The sequence below is a fragment of the Callithrix jacchus genome, chromosome 2 (assembly GCF_049354715.1).
Source record: "Callithrix jacchus isolate 240 chromosome 2, calJac240_pri, whole genome shotgun sequence".
Taxonomy (NCBI): Eukaryota; Metazoa; Chordata; class Mammalia; order Primates; family Cebidae; genus Callithrix; species Callithrix jacchus.
In genome coordinates this window covers 112,267,240-112,287,223 of record NC_133503.1, presented here as the reverse complement: position 1 = coordinate 112,287,223, position 19,984 = coordinate 112,267,240, and positions in this window count along the sequence as shown.

Here is a 19,984-nt window from a genome sequence, read left to right as displayed (position 1 = left end):
CTTGTTCAGTTTTCCTTGGTGATGAACAAAAACAAATGAAATTAAAAATCCAAGAGTATCATTGTTTAAGAGGTTTCCAAGAAGTTTGTTTGTGAACATAAGATTTCCATGTTTGTGTTTGTGAGCACAAGATTTCCCATGTCACATAGTTATGATGAGATGACAAATCAGATGAAAGATGATCCTTTATTAAGCCTGGCAAAGGGAGGCTTAATATAAATAAAAACTCAGGACCAAAAAGCAGTATATTGAAATTTGCAACCATGAAGTTTCCAAAAAAGCCTAAGACCAAAGTTTATAGTGTTTTAAAAATATTTTTTCAGTAACATTAGACCTCCATGCAATGTTTTCAAGCATGCCTAGCAAGTTGGATTCAACACAGAGAAAAAGACATATAAATGAGTAGGTAAGTTTCTTTATCTACTCAAGGAGTTTTAGAATATAGCCACATATTCTCTCCACTTCACTACTCTTTTTGGAGCTTATTGTCTTACATTTAAAAAACATGGCCTCTTTTGGTTTCTCTGATTGACATATGTAAATGCACCTTTGAAATATATCAATAATTATAGACCTAGAATTGTCATCAATTCTCATAAGAGAATTTTTCAAATCTAAATTGTCTGTGTACCTATCGCCTATTGACAAATGTTTTCTTGCTGTTTGAATTGTTAGAACACAATACAGATTATGTAAACATATATGGATAAAATTTATGGTGACTTTTTTATAGCTAACAAAAATGAGTGATCAAAAGCAAACTTTTAACTATTAGCTTTATTCACAGAGGAAATAAAGAGATACTTATTTTTCTTTTGGTTTTCAAAAATAGCAAGCTGGATGATTGAATAAATAAGCTTCTTGTTGGGTATTGGCTCCCAGGAGGCATTTGCTTTTTATTCCTGATCTATTCTGATAAATCTTTCTCTTTTTTTTTTTCTATCACTCATGCAACCCATACTTACAACGGAGACAAGATTCTTACCACGAGAAAAGTCCATTGCCCAAGCAGTTATGATCACAGAAATCTCCAAGTTAACTCAGCTCCTGTATGAGGAGTTCCACTAGATTAGTAATCTCCAACCTTTTTGGCACCAGGGACTGGTTTTGTGAAAGACAATTTTTCCAAGGTTTGGGGGAAGTGCAGAGCGATAGTTTCGGGATGGATTCAAGCACATCACATTTATTGTGCACTCTATTTCTACTATTATTACATTGTAATATATAATTAAATAATTATACAACTCACATAATGTAGGATTAACGGGAGCCCTGGGCTTATTTTTCTGCAACTAGACAGTTCCTTCTGTGGGTGATAGGAGACAGTGACAGATCATCAGACATGAGATTCTCATGAGGAGTGTGCAGTCTAGATCTTGCACATGTACAGTTCACAATAGGATTCATGCTCCTATGAGAATCTAATGCTGCCACTGATCTGACAGGAAGCGGAGCTCAGGCAGTAATGCAAGTGATGGGGAGTAGCTTTAAATACAGATGAAGTTTTGCTTGCTTGCCCACCACTCACCTCCTGCTGTGCAGCCCAGTTCCTAACAGGCTATGGACTGTTATTGGTCCATGGCCTGGGGGTTGGGACCCCTGTACTAGATGTACTAGATAGACATTCTCTATCATTTTTTTTAGCAAAGTGTCAACTCCTTGAAATACTCAGAAGAACAGTAATGAGTAAGACACAGAGCAATCGGAAATACAGAGGATCTCTTCTGTTAGGCTACGTGTAAGCTATGGACAACATCTGACCACTGCAAACAAAGACAATCTTTCCCCCCGGATATGGCAAGGACACTCAGCCTCACTTGTATAGTCTTTCAAATTTCACTTGTTACAAAGACAGAGATTACCATCAGTAGTGGCATCTTCTGAAACAAAGGGCAGAAATTGATACTTCTCTGAGTGGGAGGTAATGTCTAATAACCAAACCCTTCTGAAGATGGCAAAAATGTTTTCTCAAGCTGCTACTAAAATCTACTTTGGCTAATTCTCATAAATACAGAAAATAACAGTTTTGTTTCTCTGACAACACTTTTGAATGTGATTGGCCTTCATTCTTTGTCCTCTGATCTGTGTCCAAGTAGCAGGCCAACACCTTAAATTAATCTTTGCATCCAATGAGAAGTCTCAAGGAAGACCAGACAGACGTTTCTGTGATTTTCACTGTCAAATTTTCTATTAAAGATTATACAGGAGGAGAGATCCAAGATGGCTGATCACTAGCAGCTCAGGATTGTAGCTCCCAGTGAAAGTACAGAGAATGAGAGAACGCCACACTTTCAGACAAATTTTTGTTCCTCACAGACCAGGAGATTCCCAGTGGAGGAGCCCCATGGGTCACCAGTGCGACTTTTGTGGCTGGCGCGGGAGTTTTGCCGTTTACTCTTGGTGCAGAGTAAACGGGACTGGGTTCCCTTTTGGTCGACATTTGGAGCTCCAGGAAGACAGAGTGGCCTATTCAGCTGCTTGAAAGACAGACTCAAGAAGGAAGCCAGACCAGAGATTCCTGGGCAGAAAAGCACCATCAATCTTAACGCTGCTGTTTTGGCTGGCACAGTCAGTTGCTCAGATTATGGCACTGGGAATCAACAAGTTGGATGTTCACTCAGAGACCTAATTAGAAAGTCAGTAATTACAAAGAAGACGGATAAATTTATAATGATGGGAAGAAACCAGCCTAAAAAGGCTGAGAATACCCAAAATCAGAATGCCTCTCCCTCTACAGGGGATCACAGTTCCTTATGAGCAACGGAACAAGGCCTGATGGAGAATGAGTGCATTCCATTAACAGAAGTAGGCTTCAGAAGGTGGATGATAAGAAACTTCCGTGAGTTAAAAGAACATGTTCTAACCCAATGCAAAGAAACTAAGAAGTCTGAAAAATGGTTTGACAAAATCCTAATGAGAATAGACAATTTAGAAAGGAATATAAGTGAATTAATGGAACTGAAGAATACAATACGAGAACTCTGTGAAGTATACACAGGTTTTAACAGTCAAATTGATCAAGCAGAAGAAAGGATATCAGAGGTTGAAGACCAACTTAATGAAATGAAACAAGAAGAGAAGATTAGAGAAGAAAGAGTAAAAAGGAATGAGTTAAGTCTCCAAAAAATTTGGGACTATGTGAAAAGACCTAATTTACGTTTGATAGGTGTACCTGAATGTTATGAAAAGAATGAATCCAAGCTGGAAAATATTCTTCAGGATATTATTCAGGAAAACTTTCCTAACCTAGTAAGGCAGGACAATACTCAATTCCAGGTAATGCAGGGAACACCACAAAGATATTCCTCAAGTAGAGCAACCCCAAGACTCATAATCGTTAGCTTCACCAGGGTTGAAATAAAGGAGAAAATTCTAAGGGTAGCTAGAGAGAAGGGTCAGGTTACCCATAAAGGGAAGCCTATCAGACTCATAGCAGATCTCTCAGCAGAAACCCTACAAACTAGAAGAGAGTGGGGGTCAATATTCAATATCCTCAAAGAAAAGAATTTTCAACCCAGAATCTCATATCCAGCCATACTGAGCTTTATAAATGAAGGAAAAATAAAATTTTTCACGAACAAGCAAGCACTCAGAAATTTCACCACCACCAGGCCTATTTTATGAGAGCTTCTGAAAGAAGCGCTATACACAGAACAGAACAACCAGTATCAGTGATCCCAAAAACTTACCAAAAGTAAAGAGTATCTCCATAATGAAGAATCTATATCAACTAATGGGCAAAACAGCCAGCTAGCATTAAATGACAATATTAAACTCACAAATATCAATATTAATCCTAAATTTAAATGGATTAAATGCCCCAATCAAAGACACAGAAAGGAAAACCCATTGGTATGCTGTATCCAGATCCACCTCATAAGCAAGGACACACAAAGACTCAAAACAAAGCTCTGGTAGAAGACTCACCAATCAAATGAAGAGCAAAAACAAACAAACAAACAACAACAACAAAAAAAAAAAACTGGACTTCTAACTTTCGTCTCTGACAAAATAGACTTTAATAGTTACAAAGACTAAAAGAAAAAAGGAAGGACATTATATAACGGTAAAAGGATCAATACAACAATAGGAGTCAATGATCATAAATATATATGCATCCAATATAGGAACACCCAGATACATAAGACAAGTTCTCAATGACTTATAAAGAGACTTGGACTCCAGCACAATAATAGCAGGAGACTTTGACACCACACTGTTAATATTCAATGGATCAATGAGATAGAAAATTAACAGGGACATTTATGATTTGATCTCAGACCTGCAACAAGTAAATTCAGTGAATATCTATAGAATTCTGCACCCCAGGTCCACAGAACATACATTTTTCTCAGTATCACATTACACCTATTTTGAAAGTGGCCACATAATTGGAAGTAAATCATGATTCAGCATTTGCATAGCATTTCACAGACTTAAATGAAATATTGGTTGGCTGTTTTTTGTTATTTTCTTTTCTTATTCCTTCCTGTCTCCACTGATAAGAACAATTATTGGCATAAAAGAGTTTATTAATACCTATTTTTAGATTGCATTCCAGCCTGGGCAATAGAGCAATATTCCAATATTCCGGTTCTCTCTCCCCCTTTCTCTTTCTCTTTTTTTCTTAAAAAAAAAAAAAAAAAAAAAAAAAAAAAAAGATTATACAATAAGAAAAGCTGTGACATCTTAGAAGTTTTAGGTTTTCTGTTATTTTAATAATAAAAAATGTCTAATTCTTTATGAAATAACAGAGACAAGTTATTTTGTATATATAGCATTTTAAAAAAATATTAGTCAAGAATATTGCCTTGGATACATATGCAGAATATGTATGTAAAAGTGTAAGAAGTGGACTAGAAAGCAAGCACATTAACCTCATGATAGCTGTTGTCTCTGGGAAAGAGAGAGTAAATAATGGAATGGTGAAATGTGGTTGTGGAGACTTTGGCTAAATCTGTAATGTGTGTCTCTTTAAAAATGATGAGGAAAATATGACTAAGTGCTAACTTTAAAATATTATGTGTTATTATGGGTGTTTTATGTTGTTATTTAATCTTTTCTGCATTTGGAGATCTCCAAAAATTAAGAAAACAAGACTATTAGCTAATGACATGCTCATTGTGCTTTCTCTTTCTGAAGAAAATGATTGCAATTAGAACACCCTTTCTTGTTGTCCAATTAGTAGCTTGCATCAAAGAAATCTTCACTGGGCATTAATCAATTCAAAATTGTGATTTTAATGGTACTAGTCACACTGCTTTTAAATAAACACATTAATATTCAAATTGATGTGTAAGTGCCCCATATATCTGATTAACTGGAAGTAAGAAAAGGCTTAATATATGCAAAACACCATTCACGTGCTCTAAAAGGCAAATGAAGGAGCTTGGATAAATATGAGTTATATGTGTCTGTCTTTTATGAAAATGAAGAAAAATTCCCTCAAGAAAAGCCCAGATATTTATTTGGCTGTTTTGATATTTTACAAGGTATAGAGCAAAGCACTGAACTTGGCAAGCATCAGTAAGAGTAAAAATGAGTGCATTCACTTACAATAATAAATTCAAAATAACATTTATATTATGTACATGCATCACACATAGCAACTATTTAAGTGTATAGAAGTTCTTTCAGTATTGTTTATAAGAACTTTCAAAAAATGATCCTAAAATTATTGATGACTGTTTACTTTTGGCCCATGAATCATTTCCTGAATGTATTTTACAATTGTGATTCAGCTCAGTTTTTAACTTATTTATTTTTTTGTTTCCTTTTTAACAAAATCAACATTTCTCTCTTCAAATTGTTCACAGGTCTGGCCTATCTCCTGAGGTAACACCAGACACATCTGTTGATCTCCCCAAACATGAAGACAGCAGCAATAATGGGCTTACAAAATAAAAACTAGAGAGAGAGTCTTTTCAAAAGACTCTCAGACAGGAAAAATAACTCAAAATGAGATAACCAGCAGATGCTCCAGAATATGAAAGTCATCTGTAAGCGTTTAGTGGAATGGAGAATGCTGAAACAGTTCACCATTTGCCAGACGCCTGAAATAGAGACAGATGAGCTATTCCTCTGAACTTCAACAACAGCGCCAGCTGAAAAAGCAGACCCTTTCTGCCAAGGGTCACTTGTTGGAACTGTTGACTGTAAATCAGAGTTCTCCTTTTGGACTTATGGTACCCAGAAAATGCAACCAAAATGTTCATATGTGCACCTTACCTTGGGCACAAAGACCATCATCCTTGGTGGCTGAAGGTCCGTCGCAGTGGGCACAAATTGTTTAGATGTTTTGAACAAAGGTACCTTTTTATAGAAATCACACGTTTTACACAGCATTTCTTACCTTTCCTTGATGAGCAAGAAAGGTTCCCAAATAAAACAACCCACATTTCTACTGCACTGGTAAACAGTGGTAAGATATTTAGGTCCGAAAATCTTTATGAAAACGCTCCTCTTTTTATCTTTCTTCCTCCCTAAAATAATCGCTGCTACATTACAGTGTCTTCTAACCTGCATTAGTGGAAAAGCATGCCTTTGTGTGAAATGTACTATCTGGAATCCTTTTCCTCATATTGTTTAGATCAGGAGTCTGTTTTTTTGCACTCTCTCCCAGGGTGTCTGAAACATTTAAAAATAACAGTGGGTAGTCAGAACTGCTCGTGCTGGCAGCGGGTGCCTTACGGTTTGCCATCACATAAATGTCAACTTTGCTTTCTTTTATAGAGCTAAGCAGAGATAAATCTCAGTAGCAAAGAAAGAGGTCTTTAGATTTTTGTAGTTTCCTCCATTTCTGTGTGTGGCCTACCAATCAGCCCAGAACATCTCGGCACCTCTTCATCCCATTTAACTCTATCACCTATTTCTTTCAACTTTTCCAGATCTGCCAGGAGGCTGGGAGGAATCTTTTGTGGGGTTAGAATATAGTGGGGTATAGTGGGATATGGATCAGTGGGTCTCACAGTGCAGTCCAAGACCAGTAGGAGCAGCATCAGCTGGAAACTTGTTGCAGTCCAAGACCAGTAGGAGCAGCATCACCTGGGAACTTGTTAGAAACACAGATTCTTTAGACCTCTCCTTCTGAATTGGATACTATAAGATTGAGATTTATTAATCTGTTTTAATAAGTTGTTCAGACCATTCAGATGCACACTAAAGTTTGAGAAACTTCAGTCTTGACCACAATGCAAAAATTTCCCGTAGGAACGTTATAAATATCACCCTCAGATTTCTCCACCCGGTATTTCCCAATTGTGAAAGCTTAAATATTTTTAGATGCCCCTTTAGTATCTATACTACAGTGACCCCAAGATGCAAAAAGGATCCCGTCTAAATTAATCTTGGTGTCAGCTTTTGGAATGTGTAGTGGTGAACTAATTTGCATTAAGAATTTGTCTTGGATCAACAAAACAGATTGGCTAAGCTATAGCCTCAGTGTCTTCTAAAAATCACACTCCCTTGATTTTTCTATTAACAAAAGAGAGATGTAAAAGCCTTGCAGAATAACACTGCCAGTTGTGCATAAGACAAGCACTTGGGTTAGTTGATGAATGGATTACACCTATCAGTGCAGGTGTCCTTATTGGTGGATAAAAACAGTGGATTCATTCTTTCTCTTAATTAGCTTTGAATGTACTACTACACTCTACCCACTGAGTGAGGCTTTGCTGAATATTTTAGGTTACATGCCAAAAGAAGGAACTGTGGAAATATGAAACTGAGGAACTGCAAATTGTTTTGTGACATTTAATGTAAAAGCTGGTGACACTAAAAACATAAAGAAAATATTGACCAGGCTCAGAGCATGTGCCTGTAATCCCAACACTTTGAGAGGCCAAGGCAGGAGGATAGCTTGGCACCGGAAGTTTGAGACCAGCCTAGGCAACATAGTGAGAAAAATTAGCTGAGCATAGTGGTGTCCACATGTTGTCTCAGCTATTTGGGAGGCTGAGGCAGGAGGATCACTTGACCTTAGATGCTGGAGGCTGCAGTGAGCCTTGATTGAGCCACTGCACTTCAGTCTGGGTGACAGAGGAAGACGCTATCTCTCAAAAAAGAAAATGTAAAAAAAAGATAGAAAAGGAAATAACCAACAGACATTTTGTAAATTGATGAAGTTTATGAATCACCTGAAAAAAAAATCTTGAGCTTATGTTAAGAAAATACACAACTCTATCTACTTTTCTATTGTACTTTCCAGAGATATTCTTTGAAGAGCCTTTCAGAATATTTCCTCAATGTCATTTAAAACATGTAATCTCCACCAGGCCCTCTCCACACTCCCAAATAGAAATTGCATACTTTCTTTCTTCCACCACCCAGCTTGAAGTTCAAGAAAGGGCCTTCCCTCTCCACATTTGTTACCTCTGTTAACCCAGGTCAGAGAAAGTTTGCTTTGCAAGGGAGGGACCAGAGCAAGACTGTCCTAAGGAAATGCCTGGATCTAAGAAGTGCTCAATTGTCAAATAAACCAGGAGTTTGCTTTTAAAATTGGAACAAGATTATTCTTGAAGACTTCACCCATGAAGTATTATGAGAAATGCATTTTAAAGTCAAAATGTCATTTTTCTAGCATTTTTGGGGGGCTTTTCAAGAGTTAAGAACACCAAATTCATTAGTTCTGCCTGAGTTGCTGAATTCTGGGGTTGGCAGTCCAAAAATGAATTCAGGTAGTCTCACAGCTAAGTGCCACAGGATGGAGATGTCTCCAGGTCCCAGTGGAAGTGAGGGCCCCAGGCACTCAGCTGTTTTAGCAGGAGCCAGCCAAGCAACCAAAAGAATTTTCAGCCTTCCACTATGATTGGAATATAAGATTTACTGTACCAACACCGAAAACATGTCCTTGATTATTAAGCATATACATCAATGCCTGCTGTGTATAGATATCCTGAGTGCTATGAAAAAGTATGGAAGAGATAAAAAACAAAAGACAAAAAAGACAAGCTAATCCCTGGAATAATCTGCAACTCTGCTGAGAAGAGCAAAGCTATAGTAATGAAATGGCACAAGGGTGCTACAAAGGAGTCCTACCTCAAGTCAGGGTGTTAAGCTCCACTGCTTTGCACTGAAGCTCCTCTCTCCAACCACAATGTTCTGAAAGTGAAAAAAAAAGAGGCAGGTTACCACACAGGCAACCGTGGTGAGTATGCTGTTGCGAATCTGCTATCTGTAGGTCTGGGAGACATTAATAAAATGTGGACAAACCCATCACACATTAAAAAACTAGAGACTACATCATTTCAACTGTTTTTGACAAAATATTCATGTTTTACCCTGAACGCAGAAATGTAGGCCTTGTTGCAAACACAGGGGCATTTCATTCAGTGATTAATCTCAATAGTTATGGCGGGAAGAAGAGTTCACCAAGAACAATTCATACTCTTCTCTCCTCCTCTAGAGGTAAATCAGGTATTCAGAGAAATTCTGCCTCTTAAAAAAACTGAAGGAATTTAATTTTCTAGTTCTGTGGCTATTTAAGATGCTATCTTTTCACCTCTTTAAATAAAAAATTTAGAGTATTTTCACATATACCTAATGTAAACACACACATGCACATACACTCATACATATATATATAGTATTAGGTTGCATTTTAGCAACTAACAGTCCTTTTGTGAAATAATGGTCCTCAGTGTGACATTACATTCTCCAACAATGCCCGATGGCATTTCTAGAGCATAACATTATGTTCTGAACTTAGAACTATGTGAACAAATTCACACCCAAAGCAAAACCAGCAAAGTGCCTGGCTGACTTCCAGTTTCACTTTCCATGTTGTTTTGCAGGAATGAAGAGCAATTTTGCAGTTGAAAATGAAAATGTCTTTTCCCAACTGTGATCAGCCCTTTGACCTGACAGAACACAGCTTGAGGCCTTTGCCTTTCGGGCCCTGAAGGCTTCCACCCTAAAACAATTTCTGCTCAAGAATACGGGCTCTGGAAGTTTTAAACAGGTAGGTAAGTGCTGGTCTACACTTACCTACCTGTTTGGTCTTGCCCTGCTTTCCTGTATATGCAACTCTTGCTAGAGTACAATAAGTTCTCTTTTCTCCTAAGTCTCCCAAAAGGGAAATGTATTATTTGAAGATGTGACTTAGGGGCATATTTAATAGTTGAGCTAAATCAAGTCTTTAAGTTAAAGTGCCTACAGGGCCATATACAGTACAAAGTGGAACATCTCATACAGTATGAAGGGAGTTAAGAGCGGGAGTTCCGATCGGTACCAAAGTTGTTCATTTCGTCCTTTTACATATTTTTTGGACACAGAAAAGAGTGCTCTATAGGGAAGAGCGAGTCTTGAAGTAAAATTATTCAATCCTACTAATTATATATGTTGAAAAATTTCGTATGAGGTATTTATGGAGCAAACTGGTGGTGATGTAAAACAATAGAACTGAACTTTTTTGTGTACCAAACAGTTTTAGGTTGGCATCATGTAAGCAACCACATACAGAGAAAAATAAACAAGAGGTAAATTTACTAGATTTTTTTTTATTTTAATATGTAGAAATGGAAAAACAAATGGGTTAAGAGTTCTATAAAAAGTTTAAATTAGGAAGTGGAAATTAATTATTTAATCTCTGGTGTCATGAAAAATCAACATCATTTCTGCTTTAGTGTTTATGGTTTTAAAGAAAAAAACTAACAAATCTTTACTTCTATGGAGTTTACAGAAATTTAAGCAATTGCAGCAATGTGATGAACCTTATGACGGTAGAAGTACAAGACGCTACGGTGGTGCACAGCAAAGACACCTGCCCGATTGGGGGGTCAAGGAAGCGTCTCAAGAAAAACAAGTTAATTCTTCCACAATGGTTCTAAGTTAGCAGGTGCCATTATACACTGGAAACATGAAACTGCCGCCACACTGGGAAGCCAGTGGCCTTCTAGGAAGGCACGTCTGAAGGCAGCAATAACTGGGAAGAGCCAGCAAAATGAATGCTGCCAAACATTGCTAAGTGAAAAGCTAACCATTTCAGGCGAATTATGAGGCCACTGACCAAAGGTCAAAAGAAGGGGAAAGGGAGCTGAGGCTTTCCTAGAGGCATTGAAAGGCAGGACTGCCATTGAGGCTAACAGCAAGGAATGTATCAGATCAAGGGGATGGAGCCTAAGATAAAAGATGGGGTGTTGCAGCCTTTTGAAGCTTCTCCATCAATAATTACCACTAGAGGTCAATCCATCAGAAGTTCAAGCAGCTAAAGCTTCAAATCAAGAGGACTTGTTCTCATGCAAATGTCTCTTAAAATGCAAACTAAGGAGAAAATAAGGTAAGAAAATGTGGCATGAAAGACAAGAGAGAGTCTTACTCAGCAGCAATTTCTTTAAATTAAAAAGAAAAGTTGCAAATGGGTGGGAAAAACATCTCTTTACAGCAGCAGGTGGCTCAGTATGTTCCATGTAGATGGCATTCAGCTACAAGTCTCTAAATCCCATCTTTTGAAACATTACTCTAAATTATTTCTTTTAAAACATTGATCTGCCAGATAGAATAGGCCTCAAGAACATTTCACTCTGTAATTTCAACACAGCAGGCACCTAGAGCCCACCAATGCAAAAGAAATGTTCTTTAAATAACAGAATGACTGTGATGTCAATAGACTGAATGAGGGCTCCTGCTTAGGGGTTTTGACAAAAAAGAGTAGATTTAAAGATAGTGTATTTGACTCCAATAATGGTGCTGCAATACTGAATATTACTTCCTTGCAGGCTTTAGGAAATGTGTTTTGTCTGTTCTGTTTAGATCTGGGGCTAAAAGCAGTAGTCAAATCATGACAGTGAGGAGCTTTCCGCTCTGTTCTATTACAGCACACTTATTTTCCTCCAAATATTAAACAATGCCAAAAACACTTTTAGTTATTTGGGATGAGATCCATTTTCATTTTACTCTTGTCCTTTTTTGGTTGTGAGATGACAGTTTAATATTCTAGGCTCCAAAGCAGAACTTGGCAAATGGATTTTTAAAAAAATAAAGTTCAATGCTGTAGGGAAGAAAAAAGGTGTGCAATTAATTTTCCATGGGAAATTGTATAACTGGTGTTATATAAAGATGACTAACTATGTTTAACTTCTACTCCTCTCATACAATTCTTTGAATTTTCTAGAATAACATAGTCCTTTTATAATTTTCTAAAGTTGATTCACCCTTGGTTTTATTATGTGAAAATTGACACCTATTTTGTTCTATTTGAGGTTTTTTTAGTTGATGTTCTGGATTAAATGTAGGATAATATAGGGATTAGAAACACACATTTGAGAATTAAATTCAAATTTGAGTCTTCACTGAACTCTACACTTAGAAATGGTGAAAATGGTAAATTTTATAAGTATAATGCACCTCAATTTTTAAAAAGATAAAAGCTAATGAAATAAATAAATAAAGCAAGTTAATACTCAAAAAAAGTTTGAGTCTCACTCATGACTCATAAATTGTGTCACCTTGGGAATGTTATTTAATCTTACTTAGCATTAGTCATCTTTAAAAATGATTGTATTAATAATTCCAAATCCCTGTGCTGTTGACAGAATTAAATAACATAAACCATATGAAGGAGCTGATACACAATGAGCTTTCAGTAAATTAAAATTACTGTTGTTGTTAAATGAATGAACTGTTCTGAAGATTTGGAAAACCTTTTTTGGCCAGGGTCACCTTTTTGTTCACACACAATATTTTTCTCGGTATTTCTGTGTTTTATTTCATTTTTAAAAATGCCACTCCAAATATGTGGATAACGTCATAGCTAGCTCAAAAAAAAAAAAGCCATTTACTGAAATAGTGGCATTTTGAATATACCTAACCTGTTTAAGAGCTAAAAGTTGATTGCTAAGACAATCTCAGAAACTCTTTCACCACAATAGAAATCAAACAAACACTCATGTACCCAGTTGCCTTGTTTACTACCAAACGTGGTAAGAAAAGCAGTCTGTTTTGACTACTAGCTGCAAGGCTTTCTTTTAAATCCTAGTATAAAATGAATACCACTGAGAAAAAGTGCAATTCTAAAAATGCCAGGTGAGGTCTGTTTGTCTTTTACTTGAAGAAATGTTACCAAAATAATGATAGAATAAGAGGTTGAGAATATTTTATATCAGAATGAATTCAATCTGATACCTTTATAAAGATGTATCACACATAAGTGTGAAGAGTACTGTAGTCCATTTTCACGCTACTGATAAAGACATACCCAAGACTGAGCAATTTACAAAAGAAAGAGGTTTAATGGACTTACAGTTACACCTGGCTGGGGAGGCCTTACATCATGGCAGAAAGTAAAAGGCTTGCCTCACATGGTGGTAGACAAGAGTAAGGCAGCCTGTGCAGGGAAACTCCCCGTTTAAATACCAGCAGATCTTGTGAGACTTATTCTCTATCACAAGAAAAGCACGGGAAAGATCTGCCCCCATGATTCAATTACCCCCTCCAATGGGGTCCCTCTCACCACACATGGGATTTCAAGATGAGATTTGGATTGAGACACAGAGGCAAACCATATCATTTTGCTCCTGGCCCCTCCCAAATCTCATGTCCTCACATTTCTTTTTTTTTTTTTTTTTTTTTTTTGCATTTTGGGTTTTGGGGTACATGTGAAGAACATGCAAGATAGTTGCATAGGTACACATGTGGCAGTGTGATTTGCTGCCTTCCTCCCCTTCACCTATATCTGGCATTTCTCCCCATGCTATCTCTCCCAAACTCCCCACCCCCTGCTGTCCCTCCCCTATTCCACCCAACAGACCCCAGTGTGTAGTGCTCCCCTCCCTGTGTCCACGTGTTCTCATTGTTCAATAACCGCCTATGAGTGAGAACATGCAGTATTTCATTTTCTGTTCTTGTGTCAGTTTGCTGAGAGTAATGGTCTCCAGGTTCATCCATGTCCCTACAAAGGACACAAACTCATCATTTTTGATGGCTGCATAATACTCCATGGTGTATATGTGCCACATTTTCCCTGTCCAGTCTATCATCGATGGGCATTTGTGTTGGTTCCAGGTCTTTGCTATTGTAAACTGTGCTGCAATGAACATTTGTGTGCATGTGTCCTTATAGTAGAACGATTTATAATCCTTTGGATATATACCCAGTAATGGGATTGCTGGGTCAAATGGAATTTCTAAGTCCTTGAGGAATTGCCACACTGTCTTCCACAATGGCTGAACTAATTTACACTCCCACCAACAGTGAAAAAGTGTTCCTATTTCTCTACATCCTCTCCAGCATCTGTTGTCTCCAGATTTTTTAATGATTGCCATTCTAACTGGTGTGAAATGGTATCTCAATGTAGTTTTGATTATGCCTAGACATCCAGGTGTTTCTATACATCCTCTGAAATTTAGGGAGAGGTTCCCAAACCTGTTCTTGACTTCTGTGCACTTGCAGGCTCAACACCACACGGAGCTGCCAAGGCTTAGGGCTTGCACCTTCTGAAGCCATGCCCTGAGCTATACCTTGGCCCCTTTTAGACATGGCTGGAGTGGTTGTGACAAACCACCAAGTCCCTAGACTGCACCATAACACAGAGACTCTCCCACCCCACAAAACCATTATTCCTCCTAGGCCTCAGGGCCTGTGATGGGAGAGGCTGCCATGAAGACCTCTGACATACCCTGGAGACATTTTCCCTATTGTCTTGGGATTAACGTTAGACTCTTTGTTACTTATGCAAATTTCCACATCCAGCTTGAATTTCTTAGAAAATGGGATTTTCTTTTCTATCGCATTGTCTAGCTGCAAATTTTCCAAACTTTTATGTTCTGCTTTCCTTATAAAATTGGATCCCTTTAACAGCACCCAAGCCACATCTTGAATGCTTTGCTGCTTAGAAATTTCTTCCGCCAGATATCCTAAAGCAATCTCTCTCAAGTTCAAAAATTCACAAATATAGGGTAGGGGCAAAATGCTGTCAGTCTTTTTGCTAAAACCTAACAAGATCACCTTTGCTCCAGTTCTCAACAAGTTCCTCATCTCCATCTGAGACCACCTTGGCCTGGACCTTATTGTTCTTATTACTATCAGCATTTTTGTCAAAGACATTCAACAAGTCTCTAGGAAGTTTCAAACTTTCCCACATTTTCCTGTCTTCTTCTGAGCCCTTCAAACTGTTCCAACCTCTGCTTGTTACTTAGTTCCAAAGTTGCTTCCACATTTTGGGTATCTTTTCAGCAATGCCCCACTTTACTAGCACCAATTTACTATATTAGTTTATTTTCATGCTGCTGATAAAGACATACTCAAGATTGGGCAACTTACAAAAGAAAGAGGTTTAATGAACTTACATTTCTATGTGGCAAGGGAGGCCCCTCAATCATGGCCTCATGGATGGATGGAACACATGGTGGCAAACAAGAGAAAGAGAGCTTGTGCAGAGAAACTCCCCTTTTAAAGCCATCATATCTCATAAGACCTATTCACTATCACAAGAACAGCATGGAAAAGACCTGTTCCCATTATTCATTTACCTCTGACTGGGTATCCCCCACCGCAACATGTGGGAATTCAAGATGAGATTTGAGTGATAACACAGCCAAACTATATTAAGTACTGAGGGTTACAAAAGAGCTCATAGCAAAATAAAGAGTTGGGAATTATCTGATGCAAGTTGAAGTACGGAGAGTGTTGAGATTATATCAACAAGGAGTAAACGAGAAAAATAGTTGACTGTCACAAATTAAGTTTCAAGGAAGCAGGCTCTAAAATGAAGATTATTGAGCATGATGATTACTATGGAATATGCCTGGGATCAACAGATTTGGCAAAGGGAGAAGTCAAGGTGAAAAGCAGTTTCAGTGGAAGCTTCAGCTAGCCCTACAGGATGTTCTAAAGACAGTATGACCCTTTAGAGCTGTCTCAAGTTGGAGCAGAGACTGGGCTCTATACCAATCAATCAGCCATGGGAAGCAACTGCCTTGGAAAAAAAGCATTCTCTTTAGCTAGGTGACTCTCTCTCTTCATCTGAGATAACTCCTGAGAAATGCCGACAGTTGAGAGTTTTCTTCTTCAGTACACCCAGCAACAAGGTTATTAATTAGTTCTTCCCTGTGCTGTTGGTAGTACACCACACATCCACTAGGAGGAGTAAGCACAAAATATTGCAGGAAAACTATGTTGAAGAATCTGAATAGGGAAGATAAAACAGAGTGAAAGTTTCTAAAGATTTAAGAGGTATACTGAGATACAGGTGGACTTTGGAAGCCAAGACTCCAAAAGGAAGAGAAATGCAATAGAGGTAAAATGTGTAGAAAGTTTAAGATTTAAAGAGCAAGAATAGGACACTGGATTTGACATAAAAAAATAAGTAATGTTCTTAATGTTATTATGTAATAGGGGAGAAGTAGAAGGAAAGTGGGAACCATGTTTGGCCACAAAAGATAGTTGAAAGTAGAGAAATAAAGATGGAACACCAAGATGCTAAGAAAAAAATGTGTTCTATTCTTTCTATTAAAAAAAAAAAAAACCACCTGCCATTTCAAATCGCCTACACTGATCTGATTTTGTCAAACACAGAAAGTGCAAATGTCAAAACCCAGAAAAAACGATTACTGAAACTAATTCAGCACATATATGCTTATTTCACAAAAGAAAGCCTATCCAATGGAAAAAGTCATCTTTACTCACGTCAATTTTCTGATATGGGTCCCCTTAAAACACTTCAAATTATGTTTTATTCAAGATGTTCAAAAATGTCTTTCTGGGTATACACTTAATGTCCTAAAATTCTCCAAGTAACTTTAGGGTACTGAGTCTGATAAACTCCAAGCTGTTTTTCAGATTAAGTCTCAGATAGTGTGAATACTTTTGTCTGGTTGAAAGCCTAGTTCTATGGTATTGCATAATAAGTACCCTTATGTAAAATTGCATATTATTTGACAAATCTGTGACAGTATATTGCTGAAAAGAGTCCAAAGATCTTCAAGAAAAACAAAAGACATAAACATTTATTGACCAATTATTATGCTTTAGATACTTTTTCAGAGATGTAAACAATATGCCATTTGTCTTCATTCCAAATCTGTGAAATATTTTCTGTCTTATAAGTAACCTTTCTGTGTTTAGTTTTCCAATGATTTGCTCAATGTTTTATAATTTATAAGGAACAGAACTAGGATTCATCAACTCACTAAGTGATTAATTGATTCTTTCATTAATTAAACCTATAAGAAATACAAGGATTCATTAAATGACTGACTGATTGATTGATTTTTTCATTAATTGAACATATATTAAATATAAACATCTGCTTTTCGCATTATTGAAACCCAAATCTGCCTGTTACAAAGACCATATTCATGCCCTGTGCTCCAGCCTGGGCGGCAGAGCGAGACTCTGTTTCCCAACCCTCCCCGCTACAGAAACAGAATTTTTACAGACATCTATATGCATGTTCTTTTGGATAATATATAAGAAATGACTAATGTCAAATAGTGATTTAACAAATTAATAGCGTGTGCTTATGTTATCACTATATCTTCTGATTATCTGTTTCCTTTACAAATGCTTTTTTTTTAAAGCAGCTGTTAAAAATATTTTAGTTCTTCCTAAGGGCAAAATAAGAGTATTTCAGGCCGATATAGATTAAGGATTAAACTTATAGATTAACAGGTGTAATTATGATCAACAAATAATTCAACATTTTTCCCCAGGAAATGAGACATATTTGCAGAAATTGAGGATAAGATGTTCTTGAATCTGCCCAATTTGATACAAGACAATCTGTCACCAGTACTTTCCCTGGGAGACTTAACTGATGTGACTGGTAAAGCTGGTCTCCTTTCACTGGTCCATGTCCATCCTTCTCAACTCTCTACTCAGTGAAAAATGACAAGTAGAAGAGAAACCTTATGCAGCTAACAATTTTAAAATGGTTGCACTCTCCTACTAGAAATATCTGTAAATGAAACCCATTGAATAGACAAATAAACTTTCTTTTTAATTTGCCATCTTTAATAAACATAAATGTCTTTCAAGGTACAGAAAATAAAATATATATTGTTTGCTAGGTATAAAAAATAAAATGAAGTTGGTCTAAACAAGATAAAATAATTGGCAAAAATGGTTTCATCCAATGAGCTTCTCACTGTTTCTCACAGATCTCTAAAGACAGGTTTTTAAAATTTACTAGCTCATCTAAAGAAATTGGAGAAAAACTTTTTGCCTGAGTGTACATATCTGTGTGTCTATATCTATTTATTGTGGCCCATCTTCAGCCTACAAGTATATGCAAGTATATATCTGCATTATAATTCTGAGATACCATCAAATGGTTCTAATGAGAAAGCCGAGGCATTGATGGTGAGACTGTTAAAACTGTAGGCAAAAAGCTAAAACATATTTATTTAAATAATTTTATATTATTGTTTCAATATTTTTAAGACAAATTTTAAGGTTAAAAATCACCTAGATTATTTCTTTCTCAAATTATGCATATTAATGTTCTTTGGACTCTGTGGAAGCCTCCTAGGACAAAACAAAGAATGATCAAGAAGAAAAGGAGGGAAAAGATTCACACTTGTTTCTCTGGTCTTAAGATAAAGATAGGTTGTTAGGATGGGGCAAGATGGCAAAATAGGATTCTTTGGCAATAATCCCCCCACAGAAAAATCAATTTTAACAACTATTAACACAAAAGTACCTCCACAAGTGCTAACAAAACCAGAAAAGTGATCATAGTACCTAGTTCTAGGGCAATGATTTTTAAAAGATGCGTTAAACAGGGTAAGAAGGTTAGTTTTACATTACCCACTTCACCCTTTCACAACCCCAGGGAGCACAGCATGATAAGAGATACTATCCACATGGGGGAAAGAGAGAGAAGTGAGCACAGGACATTGCCTTGAACTCTAGCACTGGGCCTGTTACAGTAAAAACCAGCACCAGGCAGACACCAGAGCCCCATATTCCAGGCTGGTACCCAAGACTAGCCTCTAGACTTACTCTGGCATCAGTGGGACAACATAGCCCCAGACTTCAGGCTTGTGTGGTGGACTTCATCTATGCTTTGTACCAACACTAGGCTGACTTCAGTGGCCCTAGGCTTCAGAAAGCCTTCAATGGCAGGTAGCCCTCCATGGTCCTGAGCTTCTGTCATGCCCCCAGCTCCATGTCCAGTTACATCTGCCCAAAGCTTCTGGCCTACCCCAGTGTTGCACCTGTCATAGTAACAATAAATACCTTAAAGTAACAAACATCAAATAACTGCTAAGAGTAAAGACAAAGTCAAATTCAAAATATCTTAATACTTTAATGGTGATGTGTAAAACATGGATATCTTTAGTATGAAGTCTAAAAGAAACAAAATTATTAAAAAATAGCTACAATAATGTGTTAAGGAATATCTGCTACAAAACAATGTAATATCACAAACTCAAAATTTAGGAGAAGGAATGGAGTAAAAGTGGGAAAATTTTTTGTGTGTTATCAAATTTGTTATTAGCTTAAAGTAACCTATTGTAACTATTAGATGTTGTTTTCCAAGTCACTTGGTAACCACGAAGCAACAACCTATAGTAGATACACAAAAAGTAAAAGACAAGGAATACAAACATGTCACAAGGGAAAATCACTTGTAAAGGAAGACATCAAGAGAGTAAGAAAGACACAAAGGAAATTTGCAAAATGGCAATAGCAAGTTCTTTTCTATTAACATTTATCTAGGATGCGAATGCATCAAATTATTTCATCAAAATACATAGATACAGTGGCTGAATTGATCAAAAACCAAGGTACAATTACATGCTGCCTACAACATACTCAATATATCTGTAAGGTCACACATAGACTGAAAATGAAGATATGAGAAAAGATATTTCAAGTAAATGGAAACCAAAAGAGCTCAGGAGGTGCTATACTTAGATAAAATAACCTTTAAGTCAAACATTATAAAAAGAGACAACAAAGAAGTCGTTAAGTCAAATAGGCTTAACAGACATACAGAACATTCCATGAAATAGCTATAGAATGTACATTCTTCTCAACCACATAT